The sequence below is a fragment of the Herpailurus yagouaroundi genome, unplaced genomic scaffold (assembly GCF_014898765.1).
Source record: "Herpailurus yagouaroundi ecotype Mexico unplaced genomic scaffold, PumYag 201, whole genome shotgun sequence".
NCBI lineage: Eukaryota > Metazoa > Chordata > Mammalia > Carnivora > Felidae > Herpailurus > Herpailurus yagouaroundi.
In genome coordinates this window covers 6,479,455-6,486,893 of record NW_024412432.1, presented here as the reverse complement: position 1 = coordinate 6,486,893, position 7,439 = coordinate 6,479,455, and the positions used below count along the sequence as shown (strand labels likewise).

At 41.5% G+C, this 7,439-nt stretch overlaps 1 pseudogene; it reads right to left on the bottom strand.

The window, feature by feature from the left end:
• Positions 1–5,373: 5,373 nt before the first annotated feature.
• Positions 5,374–6,839, bottom strand: LOC121014154 (phosphoserine aminotransferase-like; annotated as a pseudogene).
• Positions 6,840–7,439: the final 600 nt, after the last annotated feature.

Genomic DNA, 7,439 nt, shown 5'->3' with positions numbered 1-7,439 from the left:
TGGTCTGGACTGGTCTAAGGGCAATTTCACCCTCTTGTAGGGGACTGGGTTAGGGTCATATATGTTTCCCAGTTCACCTCAGTGAATTGCAAAGATAAGTGTGTAGGATGCTTCCAGAAAAGCTTTTCCAGGAGAACTTAGAAAGTGATTCATGCTCCCTCTGGACGTGATTGAGCTTGGATATGAGGTGTGAAATTGCTACCGTCCTTTTGACGGGCAACCTGTGTGTGAGGTTAACACATGGAGGAGGCAAAAAGAATAGCAGAGTAATGGAGCTGGAGTGATGGGATTATGTCAACTTGTTTTTTTTAAGATTTTTAAAAAATGTTTACTTATTTTGAGGTGGGGTCAGAGAGAGAGGCAGAGAGAGAATCCCAATCAGACTTTGTGCTTTCAGTGCAGAGCCAGATGCAGGGCTCAATCCCATGAACTGTGAGACCATGACCTGAGCCAAAATCAAGAGGTGGACACTTAACTGACTGAGCCAGCCAGGTACCCCTGAATTATGTCAACGTTTAAGTCTATCTCACTTTTGGATCTCGTTATGTGAGTTAAACTTCCTTATAGTTTAAGGCAATTTTGAGTTTTCTAGAACTTCTATGAAAGCTTCCTATCTTACAGGTAGCAAATATAGACGTGGTTGCTGACGTCTCATGATCTGGTGAGGAAGGCAGACAATCAAATGGCTGGGTAGTATTGTACTTCAACAGAAAACCAGGCTATAGTGACTAAATAAAAAGGGGATTTTCCTATATAATAAATCCAGAGGTAGGCACTCCAGGGCTGATGCAGCCATTTGAGAATGTCAGCAAGGAACTAGGCTCCTTGCTTTTGGTCTTACTCTCCCTCGTATATGACTTTTGTCTTTATGGTTGTAGGATGGGCATTGTGTCCACAGAAAGGATGATGAAAATAAAAGGGCGAAGAGCCAAAGGAACAGGCTGGCTGAGTTTATTTCTTTTGAAAATCTTTGCCAGCAGCTCTACGCACAGGCGTAGGCTTTTGAAGACATCAAGATGACCTCTAAATACTCCCTAAGCTTGCATTTTCAAGGTTAACAGAGCCTTGATCAATGATGTTCTGTCCCCATCACCTTTCCCTCTACTCCTAAACAGTATCCAAGCTAAACTGTTCTGGTCATCAAGAAGGCCATCATTCTGAATAGCTACATTAAATGTCAAGCTTTGGCAACAATCACTGCTACATCTTCTGTTTTCTGTCATGATAAGGTATGGCAGAAACTTACAGCAATAGTGAGTTAATGGGGCACTTGGTTGGCTCAATTGGTTAAGTATCAGGCTTAGGTTGTGTTGTCAGTGTTCGTGAGATCAAACCCCATGATAGGCTCTCTCTGAGCTGGAATCACGGAGCTTGTTTGGGATTCTCTCTCTTCCTGTCTCTACTCCTCCCCTTTGCTCCTCCCCAGCGCATTCTCTCATTCTCTCTCTCTCTCTCCCTCCCTCCCTCCCTCTCTCTCTCTCAAAATAAATAAATGAGCATGAAAAAAAGAAAAGAAAAGAAAAGAAAACAGCGGGTTAAGAGGTACTCTGGAGGAAAAGTTGCAAAAGTTGGCTAGAGCACCGTATAGACAGTAGACATTGCTAGAGAGGAGGCTGTAGTTTTTCATACATACAGAAGGAGGAATGTAAAATGGATTTTTGAAGATAGGACATCTGTATTATTTTCATTTCCCCTGACTCTATTGAAGTGATCAATAGACTAAAGCCCCAAGAAAGGTTAACAGAAAAGAGATGGTCCACTACTGTGTAAGTTTCCTCTGTTTCTTTTCTTTTTGATTAATCCATTTATAGCATTTAAAATTGACCACTTCCAGGGCACCTGGGTGGCTCAGTCGGTTAAGCATCCGACTTCAGCTCAGGTCATGATCTTGCAGTCAGTGAATTCGAGCCCCACATTGGGCTCTGTGCTGACAGTTCAGAGCCTGGAGCCTGCTTCGGATTCTGTGTCTCCCTCTCTTTCTGCTCCTCCCCTGCTTGTGCTCTGTCTCTGTCTCTCAAAAAATGAATAAACATTAAAAAACATTTAAAAAATAAGATAAAATTGACCACTTCCTTGAAATTCACCCTTGGCTTCTGGGGCATTATATTATCCTGGTTTTCTTAGTACCATTTGAAGTTCTTTCTCTTCTTATTGTGTGTAAAGTGTTCCATCTATAGGCTTTGGCTTAGGAACAGAGTGGACTCTTTCTGGTGAACACTATGAGTCTTAAATAATTCAATTTCTGTTTTAAAATATTTAGTTATTGGGGCACCTGGGTGACTCAGTCAGTTGAGTGTCTTAATTTTGGCCCAGGTCATGATCTCATGGTCATGAGATGAAATTGAGCCCTGCGTGGGGTTCTGCGCTGACAGATTCTCTGTCTGCTTGGGATTCTCTCTTTCCCTCTCTTTCTACCCCTCCCCTGCTCTCTCTCTCTCTCTCTAAATAAATAAACATTAAAAAATATTTAGTTATAATGGAATAAATATATCATCTTCATGATATATCATTATCATTACAGTTCAAAACCAATTTAGAAATTTTTGAACCATGGGTTGCTTTTAACGAGTGAAATGTATATTTCCTACTTAGGAGAAATCACTAAACATCATAAGTACCAGTGCAGAGCTTCCAGCTGATGAACATTTAGAGATTCAGGGAGATGGGGCGCCTGGGTGGCTCCATCAGTTGAGCATCTGACTTTGGCTCAGGTCATGATCTCACGGTTCGTGGGTTCGAGCCCTGGGTCAGGCTCTGTGCTGAATGCTTGCTCAGAGCCTGGAGCCTGCTTCAGATTCTGTGTCTCCTTCTCTCTCTACTCCTCCCCTGGTCGTGCTCTCACTCTCTTTCAAAAATAAATATATGTAAAAAATTTTTTTTCAGAGATTCAAGCTCTGTGCCCCTTCCCACATAACTTGCCTTATATATCTCTTCTATCTGGTTGTTCCAGAGCTATATCCTTTTTAACAAACCAGTAATCTATTTGTTTCCCTTGCTGTCTAAACAACACAAAAAAGTTGTGGAACAAATCACACAGTCCTTGAGAGGTTCTCTGAGTTCCATTAATGCTCCTTTACAAGGTTATGCACAAGACTTAAATGTCATCAAAGAGGTGACTTGAGTGATGTCGGTCATCATCAGTTCCTGCCGGACAGATTGTCTTGCACAACCCAAACTTGGTGTGTGCACTGCTTTACAATTGATATCTCTTTGAATAATCTTGAACTCACCACTTCAGGATACAATGTAAAATATTGATCAAATAATCACCTTCTCTAGCTCAGGGTTGCTAGAAGCTGAAGCTGAGCTGTCAGTGGAATGGGTTCTGGAAATTGTCAAGCAAGAGGTTGTTGCACAGACAGTTGGAGAAATTTCCAGAACCCAAATTCAAATATGTGGAAGAGAAGCAGCAGGCCTTCTAGTTATTTTATTTCTGGGAAACAGAAGTAGACAGATTGCCTGGTGTATCTTCTATTAAGGGGGATCACGCAAATGTGTTTCCCTTGCATACTTTGATTTGGAGACTTGGTGCCAGTTGGTAATAAATCACTCAGCTAGACTGTAGGGCAAAAATAGTGAGCAGAGCAGGGCGGGGTCGAGGGGAGGAGAGGACACTCAACAATAATAAATGTAAAAGCCTGCTTTTAAAAAAAGTACAAAAAAGTAAACAGATACAAAGGAATATTTATTTTGAAATGGGGCAGGATTTACCTGGGGCAGGGATTAAGTGCCGATGTTTTATTTCTGAGGTGCAATCTGAGGATATCAACAGTGAAGGAAAGGAGAAAGGAAGTTTCAGATGGAAAGTAATATAAGGGGATGTGATATTGTGCTAGCCACTGCTTTGTGGAGAGCCTTGGAGAGACACAGCTAGTCTTAGTGTAGGAGCGTGGACACAGTCTATGTTATATGGGACAAACTATAGGGAGAAACTGCCTCAGAGCCGTTTGTGAGAGGAAGAGAGAGGAATTTCCCATCTGTCTGTTTCTGTGTCTCTCCCTCTTTTTGGATATTTTAGGATTTTAATGTCCTTCACATATTCAACATAAAATACTGACCATGGATAAACAATAGGGGGAAAGACTCCTAAGCAAAGATCTTCCAGAACTCACAGCATCATTCTGGTCAGACAGTATAAAGAGAACAAAGGATAAGGAAGTTTAACAGAGAATTTTAGTTCAATGGCTTACCTAATTAAAAAAAATTTTTTTTAAATTTATTCTTGAGAGAGAGACAGAGAGAGACAGAGCACGAGTGGGAGAGGCGCAGAGAGAGAGGGAGACACAGAATCCAAAGCAGGCTCCAGGCTCCAAGCTGTCAGCACAGAGCCAGACACGGGGCTCAAACTCACGAGCTGTGAGATCATGACCTGAGCCAAAGTCAGACACTCAACTGACTGGGTCACCCAGGAGCCCCTCAATGGCTTACCTAAAACATAAAGAACCAACTATCCAACCTTCTCTTCTACCCATTGGAAGGAAAGCAAGAGTGAATTGGAGAACTTCTAAATCAGTTCTGTGAAGCAGCTTAAAAGGTGCAGGGCAGGGTGAGGGCCACAACTGTTACTAATGTAATGTTATAATGCACAATATCAGGGACTCTGAGAACTGTATTCTTAGAAATATAAATGCATAAAGATATAAACTATTTGGTATTAAAACAGATTTTGCTATATAAACATATGTCACTTTTATCTCTTTATGAGAATAACAGGATAAAGAAAGATCCCCAGTTTGCCCTTTAGCTTAGAACCCCTAAACTACTCACCACACAGTCAGTGTAAACTTGAATTAACAGATGTAGAACCCAGGAGACCCCACTATGTCATTTTGGAAAGGATCAAGATTCGGTACCCAGAGGACCCCATTCACCCTGCTGTGTCTTTGTGTGTCTCCAGAAGCAATTAACTGCAATTTGCATAATTAAGTCCACAGACAAGTTTGAACACTGGGATCCAGTTAGAAAAAGTAGCAACAAAGATACCATAAACAAAACACACACACACACACACACACACACACACACAAAAGGGAAAGACAACATAAACTAGATTTTGTTAGCAAAGCAAGAGGAAGATTCTCTTAAATGTTTCCAGTTCAAGTCAGAATTAAGGTGTCTGTTAAGTCCCACCAGCTTTGCAGAGCTGTGAATGTTTTGCTGTTCTTTGAAAAAAAGAATCCATAATAAAATTTTCATTCAAGAAAAATACCATGTTTGTTAACTTATTGTAGCCATTCCCAAGTAGCTTTAAATTTTGTAGCTTCTACAAGGGCAGAGTATATATCGGTTAAGTTGTGTTCATAGCTGTAGTAGAAATAAAGTAAGGGAGCACCATTTCTAGAGTCTATGGCTAAAGGTTCAGAGTAGGGAATGTTCACATTTGAAAGCTATGTCCTAAATTAGCAGCAGTATTTGGAGGCTTTGTAAAATATGGACTTTGCCACAGGTTCAATCCCTAGACTGCAGGAAATTAGGATACTGCCTTCATAGGAATGTACATAAACGGGGGGTGGGGTGGAGAAGTGAAAGCTAAGAGGTACAATCCAATGGAGTTTTTAATATTATCAGCTTTAGTATTTCTATGATTGTGTTTAAAATTGACACAAGATTCTGTTTGTAAAGTTATTCTTTATTTCTCTAGAGACTCTGGGGGAAGTGATGATTGCCTTGATATAAGTCATTTTCCTTTTGATTACCATTTTCAACAAAAATTTATGTTGGAATATGAACTTACTGTTGAAGCTGTCCTCACAATTACATTACTATCATGTGGTTAGAAATGTATATCTGAGATAAACTTATTAAGTAATTAAACCTATTAACTGTTAATAGTGAACAAAAAAAATGTGTTCATAGCTGATGCATCTCCAAAGAATTTTTCATGAAGGCTGACAGGTTCTGAACATCTTCTTTCCTGTCAGCATTATACAGAGAGGCTGGATGCCTCCCACAGACCCACACCCTTTCAAGGAGATCACATTGAGTTCAAGAGCTTTAGTGAGTAATCTTTTTTTCCTAAAGCATCGTCTCCTTTGGCATTGCCAATGCAGTATGGAATATTCATCTTGCTTCTATTCTGGGATCCACTGGATATACATAGAATCCTTGAGACTTATCAATAATATCATAAATCATTTGTGCTTTGATGGAGCTGAACTTCTCCACGGCTGTTCTTAATCACTCCAGGACCAAGCCTATGACACAGATGCTGAAACACACAAGGGTGTTGGATGTGGAAATCACACCAAACTAGGAAACATCGACCAGCCTGGATAGGAAGTTTGAGGGCACGTAGCAAACCAGCACTGCTCCCTGGACATCAGAAATCAAGGCAAACTCTACTCTGTGCATGGTCTCGTTGGGGCAGCGACGTACATAGAAGGTTCCATGGGCTTGGATCTGGAATGTTCGCATAACTCCCAAGCTTAGGATAGGCAATATTCACATTCCTAAACTTTTAGGCTTCTTTTGCTGCCTTAGCTAACCAAGCTCCTGTCATCTCGTAGGTAGCACACCTCTCTGACCAATCAGGTTTAAGAGGACAGCAATGAATTGGCCTGGACATGCCTCTTTGCACAGAAATAATTTTGTAGTTGTCTGGAACAACTGACAATTTCCACACAAGATTTTCTGTGTTGTTATTAATCTTAGCAGAGGCTGATGGCCTGTGGCTCATTTCAAGAACACTAGTGCCAATTCCAATTGTACTCTAATAATTCTTCTTGTATCTCTAAAAACACTGAGTACAGCAGCTTAGTGGCTGGGGCAAAACTGACCACATGCCTGGGGCAGTCCACGAGGCATCTGATCCACTGGGCGAGTCGGCTGGAGGCCACAGATCACCCGGCGGTGCGTCTCTCTCCTTGCCCTTATTTCCCTTTGGTCAGAGTTCTCTCCTCCAGAGTTGACTCCTCTTTCATTCCAGATCGCATCATCCAGCCCCTTTGGTAGCTGCTCCAGAAGTCAGTTCCCTTCTCTGTGACATATGGCATTTGATTCAAGTCTGAAAGGGGAGGAAAAAGCCAGAAACTTGAGGCAAGTTATTGCACTGAATGTTCAGTGGCAGCCTTGAGAGAGCCTGGCAATGATTGATTTATGCCCCAGATGGCATAACTGTGAAGACCCAAGTGACATTGGTTGGCAGCAGTGGCAGCTGAGACCTGTGCTTTTTATTGCCCCCCCCCCCCCCCCCGAAATTAGCAGTGCTGCCTGCACAAGATAAGCCTCTTTGACTGATGGGCTGCATGTAACAGCAACTGTCTAATTAATTTAAGCAAAAAGAATGTTTTGAAAAGTTATGAGAAAGAAGAAGTGAAGGATAGAAGAAGGGGAGGCTGGGGAACCAGTTTGAGAAACTGCCCAAAGTTTTCTTCTACTAGTGCTGCTGAGAAAACTCACCATGATCATTGTAACTTGGCTTGCAATCAATCATTGTGCTC